The sequence below is a fragment of the Harpia harpyja genome, chromosome 12, assembly GCF_026419915.1.
Source record: "Harpia harpyja isolate bHarHar1 chromosome 12, bHarHar1 primary haplotype, whole genome shotgun sequence".
NCBI classification, from domain to species: domain Eukaryota; kingdom Metazoa; phylum Chordata; class Aves; order Accipitriformes; family Accipitridae; genus Harpia; species Harpia harpyja.
The window spans coordinates 4278544-4298790 of NC_068951.1; the positions used below are offsets into that span (position 1 = coordinate 4278544).

General features: G+C 36.5%; 1 protein-coding gene across 1 annotated transcript in view; it reads right to left on the reverse strand.

Annotated features, from left to right (window-relative positions):
* PPM1E (protein phosphatase, Mg2+/Mn2+ dependent 1E) overlaps positions 1-20247 on the reverse strand; it is a 76191-nt gene that overhangs the window by 40683 nt on the left and 15261 nt on the right. The gene's annotated exons all lie outside the window — the stretch shown is intronic.

Sequence of the window (20247 nt, forward strand, 5' to 3'; positions counted from 1 at the left end):
ACGAGGTCAGAAAAGTACCTCTCAGGATATGGTTTAGATTTAGCTAGTTCTACCTTGAGGTAGAAAGATGGAATAAACGACCTCCTGAGCTGCTTTTCAGCCCTATTTTCTATGATTTTTCTATTCTATTAAAAAACATGTGAAATTTCCCTTAGCTCTTTTCCTTAAAAGGAAGGAGGGTAATTCAAGAGACACAGTATCTCCAGAGCATAGCCCTTATTAATTAACCTCATAACGTAACCTGCAGTAACATTGTGCAATGTTGTGTACCCCCTCCAGTGCCTGTCCTACATAAGAGTGTCTTCTGGATACAGAATTTAGAGCTTGATCACAAAGATATCGGTGTGTCCTAACTCTCTCGGAAATCAATGGGAATTGAGGTAACTAATTAAGAATAGTAATCAGGCCCTTAGTCGAAAGCAATAGAAAGGCATGCTTTTAGAATCAGATTAGTTACTTAATCATTCAAAATAGGCACCGAATAATATATTGACTGCCTGTGAAAGAGGCATCTTTTTCTCAGGTCCAGAGCCTACTCCATCTCACATTTCCATTTAACACCTAAGGAAAGAGAGGTCAACTCTCTATCAAAGCAAAATCTACCAGGCATCTACACTGGCAATAACATTTTATGGTTGTTCCTCAGTCAGGGTTGCTCATTTATGGCTGTAAAAAGATGCAAGACTGTGAAGAACTAGCTCTTTTACATCTGTTTGTAAAAAATGATTCTGTAATGATTTCAGTTCTTCTAAGCCTTCTCTGCCCTACTGGGGCTGGGTGTGTGTGTGTGTGTGTAGAAATTAAAAAAAAAACAAAAAACCACCTTTTTCCTAGGGAAGCATCTCCCATGTAGACAGATCTTTAGGTACATTATACTGGCAGCCTCTTGCTTGAGGAATACTATTTGCTTATCCACTGTTCTCATCCCAGCTGGTAATAATCAGAACTGAGAGACTTAATTACTGTACCTTTCAATAAGGCTTTAATTTTATTTTTGTTCTTTCTACTGCAAATGCCCATGAATCAGAGGGTCACTTTAAGCACAGAATTCAATTTAATTATACTCACAGGCATTTTTATCATTAAACAGGTCAACTTATTAAAAAAAAAAAAAAATCTTGATTATGAATAATGGAAAGCCTGGCAGGCAATCCAGAAGAGTTTCACTCTGAAAGCTTTCACATCCATTTGTTTAGATTTGTTTACTAAGCACTGGGCAAGGCCCCATGGAATGAACATGACAGCATTAACTGAAACTACATCTAATATTTAATTATAAGTGGATTTTAATGCTAACTTATTGATTGTTTTCATGGGAATATTTAGCAGTATTTGTAAACTGGACTATTATCTGCTAATAGAAGCAGGGAATAAGAAAACCAACAGAAAAAGGTCATTGACTGAGAATATGACTCTGTATTCCTGAAATGAATCTGGCAAAATCCTTCCCAAGTTACAGAATTATTTCATACAACCAGGTCCATTCTTCAGATATGGTAGGATCCTTTTTCAGATAGGACACTGTTTTAATTACATGCCAGGGAGGATGTCTCTGATGGACTATCCTCATGTGAACTAGATCTAAAAAGGAAAATCCATGCTGTTCATGAAAGAATTGATATGCAAGGTAGAAGATAGTAAAAATTCTTGAGAAACAACATTTTGGATAGCAGAGAACAGAAGTAGTCTCCTGGAAAGCTATTTTTGTGCTTAGCTATTATACCTCAGTACTTAGCTTGGGTCTTTTCAGGCAATCCTTTCGCATATTTTTGCTCTATTCTATATGCAGCTATGCATAACATGATTTCTGTATGCTATTTATAAGGCTAAGTAGTCAAGTAATTCTACATACTCTGTGTTTTATATATCCCCTTCCTTTATGCTCCCCATTTTCATTAATTTTTTGTTTTCTAATAGTTAACAGCCCTAGGACTTATTTATTTATTTAACTATATGGTCAACAGTAATTTGAAAACTAGCTGTTATTTTGAACCACTTTTTGTATGTATTAAAAAGATTAATTCAGTTATTTTAAGCTAAAGTCTTAAAAAGGTAATTACACAAGGATGCAATGCAAGAAGTAAGTTAAAGTTTTTACTGTTTTCAATTACAAAAATTGTTTACTTTCATCTTTATGTCCTCATGACACTGAAAGGAAATAAAACTGCAGTGATAAAAAGCTATTACAAAGAACTACCTTAAAAGAGCCTGACTGCAAAGCCAGTTCTTCTCTGTATTTGAAGACCATATGGAAAACTTTTCTAATTCATCTAGGATTACTTTACAATACTGATAATAGATAACCACAAACACAGAGATATGTAACATGGAAAAACTGGAAGCAATTTCTGTTCCTGGAAAAAGTTGCATTTTCCCGATTCATTAAGGTATCCAGATACAATAGAGTAGTAGCTCTCAGAATCCAGAAAGACAATGTGGCATTACCATGACCCTGAATTATCATGTTTCAATTTCAATTTCCTTTTCTACATAAAAGTAAACATCACACAGTTACAGCATTACAAAATTGTCAGAACTACAGACACTTAAGCAAAACCAGGACCATGTGGATTTTGTTTGACATAAATTGTTGCTTATCATCCAAGTAGTAGCTGATTTCAGAAGTTCATAGGTGTTTGGATTTTAGCAGAGAGAGCTGATGCAACATACTCTTTCTATAAATAAAAAAAGTTTATTCAAACAAGGATGTATCCAATCACACAGATGTCCTTCTCAAATCAGTTGCTGATGTTACTTCCTTTGCAACTACTGTCTCACGTCCTCAGATGTCTCCTCTCACAGCTATATAACATTCCCCATCAGCTGATACGGTTACTATCCTGTCCAGACTGGAAAGAGCAGCAAATTTCCTTGTAACAGGTTCATCTACTGCTCTCTGGTGATCTATTTTTGCTCAGATGATTCAACTTAATATGTTCCTACAGTGTACAAGGCTGACCTAAGTTCTTTTAAGTTATGACCTAAGGAATAACATTACTTTTATTAGTCATAAAAATTTCCAAGACCAAGTTTCATATGGAAACAAACCTGAAGTCCAGTGAAAAAAAAACAGTAAAAATACACAAACTTGCTTCTGCAATGTAAGTTACACTGAAGCGGCACTAAAATATGCTTAATAGTCTCCTTATGTCTCATACTGCTTACATTAGTTTTCCAGGTATTAGATATTTGTTCATTCTATGTTTGGACACAATAGCAGGGATATTTCAAATTATAACTTAGAATTAAAAAAATAAGGCTCCTTATACTTCCCAGAAATTTAAAGATCGGAATTATTTAATCAGTCTAAGTGAGAATGAATTTGAAAACTTAGCTGCATATAAGAAATTACCTTTACTCCAATTAATGGATACCTTAGATTTATCTCTGAATTATTTTAGAACCACATTTTTATCAGCAAAATTGCTTTCAGGCAAATCAAGGTTCCTTTGAAAGTTCTGGAAGATAATATTACACTTTGCTATCCACAGGTTTTGACCATTCTTGCAAACAAAACATCTAATGAACATTTAGATACCTATCCATTTCTCCATTCCTTGCCTCAGTTACAGTGGCACAGCGCTTGGATATTTAACTGGAATTCTCCATATGAATTTGTCATCTTTTTTTTTGTTACCATTTTTACAAATTCCTGAGGTAGCTCCATAAATAAGGTCATCACAAAGAAATTACACTGTATATGAACAAAAGAGAACACTACGTGGTTCTTATGCTACCTCCACACTCTCCTTGCACGCTGCTCTCTATTTCTGCATCTGCTCCCATGCAACTCTTCTGTTCATGCATTGTTCCTTCTGCAACTCCATGTATTCATTTCCCAAGTGACAGTGACTAGAATCCTAATCATGTCGTCTTTGTCACTCAGCACTTCCGAGGACAGTATTCCTGTCACCTCCATGCTAGTGAGCAAGCATACAAAGTAAAACAGCTTGGAGGCATGATACAAAGGCTGAACAGGATAAAGGAGCAGCAAAGCAAAGCAGAAATAATGGATGGCGATAACAGCAGTGTGGTGGTGACTGGAAAAGAAGGGCTTGCTTAACACACAACTCTCAATGCCAATGCTTCTAACTGTAGTCCCCCATGAACGTACAGAAATGTACTGCCACGTATTAAAAGTCTCAGTATCTGGACTGTCATTTCTTGTATTCAAGTGGAATTTCAATTGATGGCTACTGAGCACAGCAGAAAATGCTCCCTGACCCAAAGAACCTACAATTTAAATATTTAAATTGTCAGTCAAAGGGAGAGGAAAAGAAGGGCAAGAGAAGTTAAGCATTAATTGCATGAAAAGAATAATAATTTGCCACTCAGGTTAGTTCCTCAGTTTGGGAGGTAGATTTCTATTTAAATATTGTTTATATTACTATGAAATTAGGACAGATAACAAAACACAAAGAAATGTGGAGCAAAAAAGGGAGACAGAGCAACTTTCAAACACAGAGGCCTAAAACATATCAAAATTATGCTAAAAATAAGAAGCACTCAGAATGATAAGCTTTTCTAATGAAATATTAGTCTTGCTGCCACATATGTCAATCCCCTAAACTTAGGGAAAGAAACCATGGGCCAATACCCAGCATACAAATTGCAATCAATGCAAAAGCAGCTGTAAAACAAAGAATGAGCTGATTTGACATTTGCAAAAAACATCCATTAATCATAGGAGAAATATTTATGTTTTGAAGTCAGAATACTCGTCCTGAAAAACAAAATAGCTGCATAAATTCCTCATCATATTTCCATACTTTCAGCCACAACACTACTGTTTCCGTGAAAAATGTGATTATACAATTTCATGTGTGTGTGTTAACAATTAGTGACAGTATAACATAACAGACATCCCATATCAAGAGATATACAAAATGCTGTACAGGTAACGTGAAGCATATTTCAAGCTGACACTAGACCACTTATTAAAAAAAGTTAGATTGTGTTTTATATTATGGAAAAGCGGTAGATATAACCTGTAAGTTGGAATTAATGATATACTGCATAATTTCTTCCTATTAAATCTGTGAGTGCTTCTTTAAAAAAGCAAATTAATTGGAATGCTTTTGTTAATAGAAATTTTGAAAAAACAGACAATATCTAATCTTAAAGTTCTACTGAATTTCTGTTGCTATAACAACATGTGAAAACCTTTCTCCTGTTGAGGACACCTGTAGCTATTTTTACATGCAACAGCTGGATTTGTCTGTCTGAATTTCACTCATAAGAAAAACTGTTTTATTTCCTGTCTTTAAATAAGCTTTTAATATAATGACAAATGTCAGAGTCCAACAGGCTCAATAGCTGAAAAATCTCTGGTATAAAACACACACTATATGGCAAAACTGTAAAATGAGCAACGATTTGATTAAAAGCGGCGAGAGTCTCACATTCCCCCCATGCACATGCCCCTCCTCCTCCCAAATTTGGCACTGGAACAACAAGGGCACAAGTCTTTAGAAATGAGATTTTTAATCTCAGGAGATACCACCTTCGTACTCTAAATTTGTCTAAAATTTACCAATAGAGGAGAGCACCAAGAAGCTGACTTGCAATTTCCTGTAGAACAAAGCATGTCAGGCAGCTGGAAACAACCAGCATTCAGCTGCGATGCCCAGATACACATAAAAATGTAACAGATAACCATTCTCATCTTTCTCTACAAAAGTTTCTCATACAATAAAAACAGCAAATAAAACCAGTGATGAACATGCTGATTTCTCCAAAACAACATAAATAGCTGAGCTATCTCAGGACCTTGCAGAATTAGGCCATGTGCAATTTTGCCCACAAATCATGGATATCTGTAAGACTGGAAGTAGAGATTAGGAGCTCAGACAACTAGGCAACACAAAAATTGACATCTAGAGAAGACAATTTTATTTCAAAACTCCCCTTTATACTATGCAGCAATGTATTTAATAATATTGCACCATAGTTTAGAATATAATATCATTATAAGGAATTCCTGAAATGAATTGTTCATTCCCTGTGAGGATTAGGAAAGAATGAATTATATGTTAATGCTTATTAGAAACCACTCCTCCCATAAATGGCACGGCTTTGCAGACCCTGGTGAAACCCATATCTCTACCTACATCAGGTAGGGGCAAGCTGCAGTAGTGCAAAGTCTTTCAGAGTATAAGGAGTCACAAAAGGCTATGTGGATTCCTGAAAAATTCTCTCCTGCCGTTTCCAAAAAGACCTGTTACTTTGAATTGAAATCACAAACAAAAAATAGCAAACACACTCCACTGGGATGTTGGAAATATGCAATGCATACATTATACAAAGGCAATAACTGCATACATGCCTGGTGCACATGGATTAGAAGAAGAATATTTGCTTTATTTTTCAAACACAAAAGAGGAGGGCATGACATTTTGTGAACAGGGTCCTGTATCTTTTTTCTTTCAGTTCTGATTTTAGCTGTAAATACATAATTACTGTAAATGCATCCAACACCCACATCATTTCTAAAACAGCACAGAATTGTTCATATTGCATCTGCTGATCAATAATTACTAAAGTCATGCAGAGACAGGTAATTGCCAGTGCTTTAGCCTAGGACATTTCATGTTCACACAGACGCCTACAGTTTAAGGCAACAGTTAAGCAATACAAAAGGCAAAACCAGTCTTAATTTTTTCTTAATAATTTGCTTCCAGCTGATTGCCCAACACATTAAAATGTACTACTACATACTGAAAAAACTTACTGAGTATGACTTGGATGTCAAGAAGATTTACAGCTCTGTGGCAGACAACAGTTTTGTTGACACTTTCTAAGCTGAATTTATTGGAGAGCTTCCCGAAGAGAGAAGTATTCAACTACCCCATAAATATCAAAGAACATGCACAGTGTTGCTTTCTTCCCTTGGACAGGAGTTCCATACTTTGAAGTGTGACCTTTCGCGCAGACCTACTGGAGTCTGTATTTAAGTTGTATGCTGGAGAACTGGACACAGTATTGCGCTTAAGAGTGATTTCCATGCTGCTTAATATACAATGCATGAAGCAGCACGGAAAGTATAGACCAAATGGCCCAAGGCAGGAGTTTCTCCACAATTCTCTAAAAGAACAAAACAAAACAAAAGAAGATTAAGAGCAGAGATCTGAAACAATTGAAATCCAATGTCTTGAAATTGTACTGAGATGTCTGCCAGGAGGCCCTGGTAGCTAAATAACTCTCTGAACTCTGCAAGACTGATGAATATACCTAGATGCTTTGCTGTTGTTAGTAAGGAAATAAAGAAAAATAACATGGAGAATAAAACTGTCTTGGAATGCAGCCAGGACAAAGCAGGGCACTTCTGCTCCAGGATTCATGATCCATGTGAAGGCTAATCTGAAGGGCCACTCATAAAGCTGGAGATTGCAGTGTACTACATTGATCTTCAAGATATGAGGCCAACATACGCAGCAAAGTATAGAGAACTTAGAAGTGTGACATAATGGGCAACCTACTTGCACAAGATGGAAAGCAACATATTTGTTAGGATATGGCAAAAAACAAGTAGTTCAAGCAACTTAAAGAATTTGAGAATGACCTTGTGTTAATCAGGTTAGCATGCCCAAGGGAGTGGGAGGGAAATCTCCTTACTTAATAAGATCAGTCTTGATTTTAGAGATAATAGGGACATAATTACAAGTTGGCGAGGATGATGTGACCTCCAACCCATCTTTTTAATCCTCATCTAGAGATACTTAATGAAGCTAGTGAAAGTGGAAAATAAAATGGAGTAAGGAATAATGATGAGTGCCAAAGTCCAGTGGAGAAGTCTTCAATAACAACTATGCCAAATGTTGTGGAACTGAAAGAAAGGAAACATCTTAACACCACATGAAATAAGATCTGCATCCAGGGAAACCTTTCAACACATCTTGTTAAACCAAAAGACTTCAATATACTCACAGTTTAACAGTATGGTTTACAGCTTTGACACACAAAATGAGAACGAAGCGGACAGAAAACAAACTGGCCTTTCTTGGTAGTAACCTTCATACGCAGCATGCATCTTCCCAAGTAACCTTCCAAAACGACTAGCCTTTTCTGTCTACCATTTATATTTACTGTGGCTATTACAATGTTTTTTGGAAGTAAACTCTCAGCAATCGGTCTTTAGAAACACAATAGCACTTGGTTTTTGCACAAAGGGATACATACATCTGTAACTTTGCAGGTGCTACCATCTGCTCGTGTATTAGAATTTGTACCCACAAAAATTTGTTGGTACAAAACTCTTTCAGCTACTATAAATACCTTCGGTTTAACACTCTGGTAATTTTATGAGGAATGCTTAAAAAATAAAAAGCAAGAGCTATGCACATACATCAGAAAAAATACGTCTTCCCAATTGGCTTTCCAACTGGTAAGTTTATGCTTATTAACTGCCTTTTTTTTTTTTTCTTATTAAAGATATGGTACAAAACAGACACTATGGGAGAGAAGATAAACATTAATGCTGATTTGAACACCATAAAAAAAATTAACTCAGAATTATATACTATCGACTACTCTGTGTTTCTAATGTTTGATATCAAAAGTGAGGGAATTGCAAAGAGAGTATTTCTGTCAACAGTGACCGACCTTAAATTAGGCCTCAACATGCTAGAAAACACTCTTGAATTTTCAGCAGGCACCCTGCTTATTTAAAGACTACCAGCATTCAAAATACATGAGTGACACCAATCCCCTATGTGCTGAAATCCTAAAGTTACCTTTAATAAACAGGATCAGTTCTTTACAATCAAAGTAACACCAAAACATTACTAATTCTTTTTACTACTGTTTTTCCAGATGAATTATTTAATATAAAAAAATAAGTAAAAAAATCATAACCTAGTGACTTCAAGATGGTATTGCTCACTGTTCACAATTACTATATGATTCTCAAGCTGAAATCAAAAGTTGCTACATAAATTTAATGATATTTAACAAATCTAAGGTTTAAATAAATTTAAAGCAGAAAGGGCAACAGCAGATACGTTAGGGTGGGGGGGGAATAATCAATGAAAAGTCATGAAATTTCTCTGTGTTCTATCCTTCATGTCACAAATAATCTCTCCAAGAGATACATACACACACACAAAACTAAATTAATGCTTTCAAACTGACAAGCGTTGTTAAAAATAATAAAATTAAGCCCTTTTAATCAGAAAGCACTGCCAAAAGGCGCATCTGCTGAAGCCTGCCACTGATACCAAGGCCTGGCCAATCTGACTGTTAAGAATATGACTTAACAAGCAGAGAGTGTTCTTAAGCCTACCATGTCTTTCCCAAGCCATCACCTCCTGTCAAAGCTCAGAGAGGTGCTGGCAAGCTCTTGTCAGTGCTCTTTGGCTGGAGACTGAGTTGCTATGATATATGTCTACAGAATAATAAGAAAAAAAACTGTGGAAAATGTGAAGATTGCGGGCATGTTCCCCGGAAAAAAATGTATTTGATTACAGCAAGTCAGAAGCAATCTTGACCTATGAATACCTTACTAAGAGAAAAGAGAACTGTTTTTCCCACTATCAGTTCCAATTTGTACTCATTTCGGTATCAATCCAAAAAAAGAGAGAAAAGAGGGGAAACAAAATGAGTATTTTGCTGAAAAAATACTAAGGCACTATAGAAAGAGTTTTTCTGTTGTTATGGAAACAGAGAAAGCACAAGCTAGGAAAAAGAAAAGTGAATAAAGAAGCAATTTAAACTGCAAATATAAACATGTTCTTGCTTCCCGGAAAAAGTCCTTCCAAAGTATTTTGTTGCTGCTGTGGATCCAAGCAACTGAAAACTACAAATTCTTCCCCACAGAAACACAGATAAAAATTTGAAATCCACTGTAACAAAATAAGGAACAGGACAAGGAATAAAAAAAACCAGGTGGAATTACCAAACTGGTATTTTCACACACACAAAGAACTAGTTTGCTGAAAATGCAATAACTTCAGACACTTGCTGTTTTAAGTAATCAACAGAGTGGTGAAAAAGGACATGATTCCGCATTTATCTGGAGAAAAGTAGTTCTTTGGTCCTTCCCCACATTTGTATTTGTACTTCATACATGTTGAGCATGTAGGCAAAGAAATTAGTCCATTCTCTGAACATAAATTACTTATTAAAAATTGGTTGTTTTATACGAAGCTACTCTGAACATGCAGAATGGAATGTAAAAATTTATATTACCTGTTAGTCTATAGTCCTTTGCACATAAAAAAGTTAATTTAAAATATTTCCTGACACAGTCCTAAGTTACATCAGTAAATAATGGTAAACAACTGTACACATATAACTGATTAGCAAAATTTGGCTTTAAAATTCTCATTCTGTCTTTAGGTAATGCTTAATGAAGTGGTACAAAATCGGTTGTGCTAATGATATAATGGTTTTATGAACCTGGATAATCTACATTCATCAGGTATCATGGAACTTTTCAATGAAAATGGGGCAAGTGTTCATGACAGATCATTTACCGAGGAGCACAGGAAATTGACACTTTCTCTACAGAAGGACAGCAAGTGCATGTATTTTGGATCTAACTGAAAACACCTTTCCACCATGTCAGAAAGAAGAAAACAATTTTTTTACTTGTAACAATGATCACATGCTTATGTAAATTAACAATGAGAGACTATGATAGAGGGTTTGTCATCACTCCTAAGTATTTGAGAGGAAGATTGTAAGTGAATCCTCAGTGGTTTTAGCACCATGGGTTTTGGTCAAATATCCTGACTGTACCTATGGAACAATTACTCCTGCTGATGGAATAACGGGCAGGAAATCAACTGCACATTCAATAAGCACTTTTGTAAATAAGCTAATCTTTGAAAATAGTGTCTCTTCCTCACCAAAACAAAACACAAAAAAACCCCAAGGGCAATAGACCACAGAGTTCACATTATGGACCCAATGACTTCTAAATTCATTCCGGAAAGAAAACCATTTTTAGTGTTGCCATCTATCATTCACCCAGCTCAGTAGCTTTTTACTCCCTGCAGGGCAAAGTCTCTTCATCCTTGCTTCCATCATTTTAAACTACAGAAGGGAACAAATTATGCACCTAAGACCACTGCTGGTTTTTTATTCTTTCTTAGACCAAATTTTTAAATCATTTTCTGACTGACAACTCTGAACTCGGGCATCTAAACTGCGCTGACAGTAATGGTATCTGTTAAGAAAAAACACTAAACTCTTCGCACATGTCCACATGTACATGCATAAACAAAATCAAGCAATATTCACATAGATGTTACCATTGTAATTACAGAAAGTGACTGAACTGCACTAAATTACTAGGATTAACTTTGGTTTGCTAATTCCACGCATTTACACACACCTTTATCTCCAAATACCTGTCAAACTCGCTAATGTTCTTCACAGAGAAGTAAAACTTAGAAACAGAAACACGGATCTTATCAGGATCTAATAGGACTTTTTGGGGAAAAAAAAATCCAGGTAAAGGAAAATCTGTGTGATTTTTCAAAATTAAGCATTTTACCTCATTTTGTGAGGATACCCACAGAAAGCCACCCTGTGCTTTTCCGATATTCTTTAGCAACACACGTACGAACCCAAGTCTCCATCTATTTATGAACAAGAAAGTGACACAATAAAATATTGTCACATCTCTATATGACCCACTGTATTTCAAGAAATACAGTTTAAAATTTTAACCTGCAGTGGAAGACCCTGTTGAACATCCTGGTGGCTGCCTGCTCGGGAGCTTTGCTGCCGGTTCTTAGCCAGGAGAAGGATAATTGCAACAAAGAACCCTGGGGGAAATGGTCACAGAACATGTATTTTCCTTTGGGTCAAGTGTGAGCAGGACTTAAGCAGCATCAACATGATATCCCTGCTGATATCCTATCTCTACTGCAGTTTTATCTTTGGTACACAAAATCAGTTACAATCTCTGCCATAAAAGATACAATACAGTGATTTATCCCTAATTAAGGATGAAGTACAGAAACAACATTTGATTGTTGTTTACCTTTCAACATCTGTTGGCCTCTTTCAAATACTGTGATTTGAAAAAAAGGAAGAAACCTCACTAATTGCTCTTAGAGCTGTGTGAAGAGTTCAGGCTTTCTGTTTCTGGGCTTTTGTAGGGAAGAGCTATGTTTCAGATGTAGTGTGTGTTGCTATGGTAATTATTATTTTACTGAATGATATACATTCAGAACTGATTTCATATTGTCAGACAGCAATTAAACAGATTAGACTGTGTATATGCACAATTCTGAAATATTTCCAATTTGTTTTAAATTTTAGGGCATGTGAAAAGCACTGGTCTGACAGCCCTGGAAAATGAAATATTAATTCAAAGGGCTGCTCCAGCTGTACAGGTTTCTTCTTACCTCCTCAGTGGTCTATTCACAGGCCAGTGTATCTTAGGAGCAGAGATACTGCAAGACATTTTGGTGCCTGAAGTCAGACACTGTCTTTCTGGCTCCTCACAGCTACAGCCATCTCCTGCTCATTCTGCTGCAGACTTGAAATCTCTCTTTCCAGATGGCTGTAGCAGCAGCTACAGTAACTATCAGGAATCGAACATGTTGGCTTCTATCTTCCATTATTACAGTACTCATCAGTAAGTTTTCAGTTGCTAACCATTGAAAAAACCTACTAAGTGAAGATTAATGATTTTCCTCATCCTGCAGTCCCTTCTACCACCATGCAACCTCTGAGGACAGAATACCACTCTGAAAGCAGGTAGGCATCCATACGGCACCAGCTGCAACCCTGCATCCTGGCTTTGTTACCAGGACACCTGTACAATAGAACCAAAGCATGAAGTACTCACTCTTATTCACAAACCTATCATCCATCACTTTTATTCCAGATCCAACACATCCTTTAAACTGACAACAGCGTCCAGATTTATCTAGCTATCTTAAGTATCTAAGGGAAGTTACAGAAACATGAAAGCAGTTGAGGAAGAAAAGCAGGAAGCAACATGATTTAATTTTCCTGAGAGATTCTAAGTATCTCAGAGTAACTAGAGAGACAATATTCCTACAATACAAAAATGATGCTAAAATTTGTATAACCAAAACCACAAAACCCTTTGGAATTTTATTTGCTATGGCTTAGCTTGGCAAAGGGAGAAATCATAGCAGCAAGGATAGGAAATCAAGAAGGCCCAGGCTTGTGCCTAGCTTTATTACAGGCTTTCTTTGGTAAATCAATTCATTGCAGAATCCCATTTTTCCCCATGCTATGAAATAACTCAAGACAAAATTTAATACACATGAGTAGGGATAGTCAGGGACATAAATGATGAATTTGAAAACTCATGGATGAAAAAACACTAGAAAAACGTACAGAATTGTCAGGAAGAAAAGTAGCTGTGCAGCTTCTGAACAAAGGACAATCATCTCTAAAAGAAGAGCAAATTCAGTGTCTGTCTCGATTCTACAGGCCCATGGCTGGATACATGCAATAACACAGACAAAAATAGGCTAAACTTTTAAGCTTCATGGGGAGGACACCTGACAGACACAGAAAAGTACGGGAAATTACAAGATGTTATTTAATTATCCATATATTTTCTTGGTCTTTCTCTCTATCAATTATTTTCATAGGTTGACATATTACAGTTTGTGAGAGCAAGTCAGGAGATCAGGAATGAGTCAGCAGTAGAAGGCTGATGGAAACATTAATCTTGAAGAAAGAGCTAAAGGATGAGAGGAAAACAGAACGTCATTCAAGATCAGAGAAAATATAATGGGCACAGAGGGTCTGAAAGGTGAAGAGACTGATTCCCTGCTGCACAATGGAACATCAGACTGCAAGACGCTGTGAGAGCACAGGCCATAAACAAAGAGGGAACAAACTGACTAAAATAAGGTGGAGCCTTGAAAATCAAGATAAAAATAATTTTGATCCAAAAGGAGATCACAAGTTACCCAAAGGAAGTCATATCATGGCAACATGACTGGAGCAATTGTACAGCATTTGCTGTTTCTCTTAGTGATAAGGAATCAACATAATCTAGTCATTTCACTAGCGGCATTTCAGACAGTTCACAAAGGATTTGGCATTCATTCAGGAAAGTCTTGACTTATCTTTTTGTCCCAGTTCCCAATCCTGTGAATAGTGGGGGTTTTGTATGTCATCCGCATATCAGTAAAATATCTATTTGGTTCACAATAGTACTCACTACCTAAAATCACTAAGGCAGGAAAGACTTTTTTATGTCTTTTGGATCAAGCTGTCATGTTTGCAAAATATACTTTGCTGGGTGTCCCTGACATATGGTCAGAATAATTTGGTTTGTTTTCTTATATACGATCTTCTTTCAAGGAAAATTTACTATGTGAGAGCTATGGAGGAAAAAAGGATGCAAAATGAACCAGTATTCAGTTCCAAGGGAACTTATAGTACAAATTTAATTTTAATAGATATTGAAACTGTCTGCTGGGCTTAATATTCAGGCTAATTATGACTAAACCAAAATGGTGATACTTTCTCTTTCCTATGCGTTTTAGAAAAATTGGTTTTGTCTGGAGAGAACAGGGAGATACCAACAAGGTTGTTCACATCCAGACTAGCAGCTGCCAAAGGAGCTTGAAAAAGGAACCCCAACTGTAATTTCTGCATCTGAAAAAACTGCAAATGGTTAACTAAAGGCAGGATTCCACAATATGAGTTTAGTAATGCTCATAATCCTCAGCTTTTCAAAAGGGCCACAAAATTAAAATTCAGTGGTGAAAGAACAGATCATTCTTTAAGACAACACTAGCAGCTGAAGTATAAGTGAAATGGTAGTCATAACAATGTCCCTAACTTTCTCCTTAAAATGGTTCTAACAATATCCTTCAGCCTTTGCCTAGTTAACTTGCAATTAGCACGTGTGAGGCTGAACTAAAAGTTATTTTAGGAGCCAATTGGAAAGGAGATTCAGCCTTTCTAAAATTGAATTGTTTTCTATGGTTTAAGACTGTTTCCATGGCGAGACCACAGCATATGAACATCTTTAGGCCAAGTGCTTTGCTGCAGGCTTATCTGAATGAAAGCACCACAGCAGGAAGGATAATTGAGGCCAGTTTAAAATTCATGGGCATTCTCCTATACTTAACACGGGAGCGATTTATTTTCTTTATTTTGATCTGTTAAGCATTTAAAAGTCAAACAGTGCTATATACACCTTCTCTTAAATGACATATCTTAATATAATGTTTACTCAGGATAGAATATTGTTAGTTGCAACAATGTCATGCTATTGGGTGATGGTGACAAAGTGGCAGGCAAAATTATAGTCTAGATGAATGTAAAGGGATGCATATAGGGAAAAAATGTCTATCCTAAATTCACATACAAAATAGTGGGCTCTGAACTGACTGTTAGCACTTGGGAGAAACATCTTGTAAGTTACAATAAATAGGTCTATTTAAAAGGCAGCTTACTCTTCACTAAAGGAAAATAAAGCAAATAGAATGGTACTAATTATTAGAAACAGGAACATTGTTATACTACTTTATAAACCCTGAGTGCCCGTGCAACTTGAATGCTATCTGTGATTTGGATCTCAGTCCGGGTTTCTCTCCTTACACCTCCCTCCCAGCACATACATGTGCAGACAAACAAGAAAAAGTACAGAAAAAGGCAACAAAAATGATGAAAGGGATGGAACAGCTGCTCTTTGAGGAACAGTTAAGAGTCTATATTGTTTAAAAAAGTCACTTGAACGCACTTGTGAAAGAACAGCAATCTAGTGGATATGCTGTATGGTCTTGCACACCTTCACAAGGCAAATCCAAAATTCAACCTTTCCCCCAGAACATTTTACTAGGCAACATCCTTCTCCCTACATATTTTTAAGACTATAATGAACAGTGCTATGTGTAGGTATTTTGGACAATTTCTAAATTAGTTTGCTGTTCTCCCAACAGATAGTGTTATATTTTCAAGTTCACATTCTTAAGACTCCACAACACACAACAACTGAAGTACATTAAGTAACACCTACATCATCTCTGAAGTTGCCAAAATTATGCCTGTTTTGTACTTCAAAAAATATAGAAACAAGTATTAAGTGGCGCAAAAAATGCTAATAGGAATTTTGCAGAAACAAGGTTTAGGGTCCAGGAGCTAATCTTTAAACTTGAACTACTGATAGACATTTATATAAGTCCTGAGAACATTTTCAGACCTTAATAGATCATAAAAATACCATTAACACTCCTTGTTTAGCATTTTCAAAACAAGCTCAAAAAGAAGCCTGTGGTAATTTACATACACTCCTTTGCACTTTCACCTAAGCTTCTTCCAGGCCACAAAAACAAATAATCTGTGTTTTATCTACATTGGAGGCAAGATAGCAGGCAAAAGGGAAACACAGACTTCGCAAAAGATTTTCTTAACCATACTCCTGCACTCTTAAAACACAATCCCTGAGATGTAGTTTCCTTCCTCTGTGTTCATCCCATCACATGAATTGCTGGTTTAATCTGCGTTTCATCTAATGTAATCGTTCATGTATCGTGTGGGCTGTGGTTGGACTCCACACAGAGCAGAGCTGCACTGAAACAGGGCCTCCATTCCTGTGCTGTCAACTTAAACTCCAGTTCAATGTGTCAGACTGCAGCTCTCATGAACCTGAGTCATGACACCTAAGTGAGATGCTGTAGCAATCTACCGATAACTTAGCACAGTTACAGAGTAAATGCCACAGTTTCATAATCATATCCCATCCCACCCCAGGAAAAGTAGGTTCAAAACACTTAGATATATTTCAAGATTTTGCTAATGGAAGATGATCAACTGAATTACCTTACAATCCAGTTTAAGAGCCTTCACCTTCTGTTTTAATTTATTGCACTGAATTGTTCATACTATCCCTGGGTTAGAAGGACATCTGCACACTTTTCCCACGACAGAATGGTAATTTAAAACCTGAATGAGGGAAGAAGGACAGCGAGAAAATTTTCTTTTGCAAGTCAAGATGTTGCCACTTGCATTGGTTTTGCTCCTGGCTCTCCTGTTCATGATAAATGCTAGTGTCAGGTTCTTGTAACCAAGTACCAAATCAGACAAGCTGATACTCAGAAGAGAATAGCTGAGTCTGAAAACATTTACTATAGCTAAAGAAATTCCAGGGCATTTAATACCAGAACATTTACCTTTGACATCAGAACCTCTGTATACATGAGAGGAACAATTTAGGCTGACATTTTCCATAGCAATGCTCTTTTCCATTACAAATGCATCATGTTCTTTCCATTCTTATGCATAAAGAACAATGACCTTAAAAGTAACATTTCAATTTACAGGAAATTTTAACTAGTGTGATCATCATACCCAAAGGAATATGATAAAATATTATTCTCTTGAACTTTGCAAAACACAGTAAGATATCAACATGAATAACAAACCTTTCACTGATTTAATACATATGCACTGTAGTGAGGTGTTTTTGCAAGTAAAGGTTAATTTGCTTCTCCCTGCACAAATAATACTCATAATTAATAGAGAATCCATATTCACTCAGTCAACCCAGATTTCCTAGAGATGAACAGCAGCACACAGAAGCAAAATGACCAGATTTTGACCGGGTTCTTTGACCTGCATTTCTCGGACTAATGAGGAAGTATCTAGTTAAGATGCAAACAAGCAGCCCATGTGAAAGGAATTCCAGCCTACCAATTGCCTTTGTAATTCCCTGTATTATGACAAACATTTCTAAATGCTGGCAGACATTTTCTCACCACTAACTGCAGACTTGCACATTATGCATAGGTCAAGATCACTGTTTTATTATCAATATACAGTATAATAGATACAGGTAACCCTTTCTTTTTCTTTAGACCAGAAACCAGTTCCGTGGCAAACATGGGTAAATGAAACAAGGACATCGATGAGCTACAAAAGTACTCTCAGCCAAGATCTTGTAAACAAAGTATGTCAGCAGAAGAGAAATGGAAACATTAATTTATTTTACTTCTTGAAATTCTGGATCTCATCCCACCGTTTTATTGCATCTCTGGGGATAAACTCAAAAACCAGACAGGCTTGCATTGTCACATTTCTCCTCTGGAGAATTTTGAAAAATAATCTATTTGCACCATTGCAGGTTGAAAAAATCTGAATCAACAGTGACTCGCTCAGCCAGTTCCTGACTCCAAGACAAGTGAATCAAGACACTGTATCTTTTAATCCAACTGTAGCAATTACCCCCAATGGATTTTACACATTCAAAAATATATTTATGATGCCTCATTAGCTTGGCATGATGAATAAACTTCATCAATCAACATTTATTTTCCTAGATTTAACTGCTATTAGCCTTGAGTTGAAAAGGAAATGAAGAAAAATGTAGGCCGGTAGGAGCTACTTGCGCAAGGGCTTTGTTATGGGTGAACTAAAAAAAGGTCAAGAGGTGGTTTTTTTGTTTTGGGTAGGGGCCAAGGATTATTCACCTGCTTTAAATGTTCCTGTTAACAGACATACCTTACAGAGAGGTAAGGATATAAGGTGCTGCAGTCTTCACAGTAAGAATTTCAAAAGTTAACGGCAGTTGTATCAAGGGAGCTAAAAGTGATGAGCATCTACCCATTTGGCAAGGAACTGAGATGACATGAATTGGTGGCATTGGTCTGGTTCTTCATATTTGACTGTCACTACCACGTAAATCACCGGTAGAACTGCCAACAATATGCAATTTTAGATGAGCACTGACTGGGGAAGGGGGAGCAGGAACAACCACCAGAAGCTGAAAGAACCCCTGAGCTAACCCCTGGTACTGCAGTTGGCAGAAATTGTTCTGAGATTTAACACAGGACTTCAGTTTTAAAGAAAGAAACAACAGTCTCTATCAGCCCTAAATTAAAATATATTTATTTACAGAGCCTGTGTATGCATATGTCTGTGCGTGTATGCTTTTAAATATAAAATAGCAAGCAGACAGATGTTCATTTATGGAGAGTTAGAATTAAAATAGCCTACTTGCTGATTACACCATTCAGCACTAGGCTGGTTTGTCCTATTTGACATTATTTTTTCATTGCTGAATGCTACAACATTGTCTCATCTCCAATGTATTTTAATACCACGTTCATAATGCCACAAAGGTACTAACTGACCAGAACATTTCAACAGTGCGTCTATTAAGACTTCCATCATGCAAAAATAACCCCCCAAATTGCTAGTTTTGTCTGTGCTATCTATCTGTACATAGGTAGCTGTAATCCTGAAACTCTTTATCTCTCTATCTCCAATACAATACTGAAATGGCTCACGTTACCAAATGGAAAAAAAAAAAAAAAAAAAATCTGGGTTTATGTTATGCCATATTAAAAGCTCAGCATTATTTCATTAAATAGCTACATTTGCTTTGTTTGATATTACAATCACAGATCTTACTCTTACTGACAATACATAATCCAAGATATTTGGCACCCTATCAACAGTTCCAGACTTGGAAGGATTATAGATGCGCTGACAGTTAAACAGAGTTAGACTTCCCTGCCGAAGATAGATAAGTAGCATGTACTCTTTGATAAGTCCTATCAGAACCACACTCTGACAGGAATTCCTTTACAATGCTACTAAATCTTATGCTATGAACCTCATTACGCACACTGCCATTTGCCCCACTAGAGGCTGAACTCCCTCGCCACCAATAAATATATTACATTTCTTTCTCCAATTACATGCATACTGCTTTATATTCCAGATTCAAAATAACTGGGAGGGGGAGAAGATGGAATGCTTTCGTAACAGCATACAGAGATCTAGCCAGAATGCTTAATCTGGTTAGCTGTAAGACGAAAATCTGTCTAGTGGCTTTGTGACAAAGGAATGAGGCTATGCTGTACAATGCAAACACCTTATTTTAAATGTTTACAAACAGTAATTTCCACCATTTGCACAGAGTTACTCTGTTGAAAAAAGTTTCTGTAGAAATGTTACGGGGCAGGGATTAAATCTTAGATCTTTAGTCACAATGATTCTTCTGCATGCCAGATTTTTACAATATAATTACCCACATAGGCACACACATGCAGAGCACAAGGATATATGCCAGCACCATTCAGTTAAAGCACATCTAAGTTGACTGAACTTTCTTCTTTTATAGGAATATCATGATGCTATCTTCTCTAGAATTTGGTCATACTTTTACTCACTTAACTGGATGCTACATCATTACAAAATCCATTCTAAAATCTCTTCTCATCTTCAATAGAATTTGGTAAAACAACAGAGCTCTAGCAGCAAAAGCATTCCTGTATGTGTAATGAAGATCTC